The sequence below is a fragment of the Galeopterus variegatus genome, unplaced genomic scaffold (assembly GCF_000696425.1).
Source record: "Galeopterus variegatus unplaced genomic scaffold, G_variegatus-3.0.2 Scaffold9742, whole genome shotgun sequence".
NCBI lineage: Eukaryota > Metazoa > Chordata > Mammalia > Dermoptera > Cynocephalidae > Galeopterus > Galeopterus variegatus.
Window position 1 is genome coordinate 46,452 of NW_007735853.1, and position 423 is coordinate 46,874.

Below are 423 nucleotides of genomic sequence, written 5' to 3' on the forward strand. Positions count from 1 at the left end.
CCACTGGTATTTCCAGAAATCTTAGTGGTTTTCAGTTATATATTAAACTTCCCTATGACCTGGCATATTATGTATTTATTATGATATTATTTGAAACATTCAAATGTAAGTGGAAACAATAACGAAAACCAATTGCTACATTTTAGGTTTTCTTAATGCAAAGTTTTTGTTGAAGTAAATCACGTACACGGAAATGTACACCAATCATGAGTGTTTGGCACAACAAATTTTAAAAAAATGAATGTGTTCATGTAACTGGCATCTTAGATGAGGAAACAGATCATTATCAAGCATTCTAAATGTCCTCTTATTTCTGTTATCAGTCACTGTCCACCCTTTCAAAGTAATCACTGTCTTGATTAAAATCTCAGTAATAAATTGTGTCTGATTTTGAAAGGCATATAAATGGAATCATAGAAGATG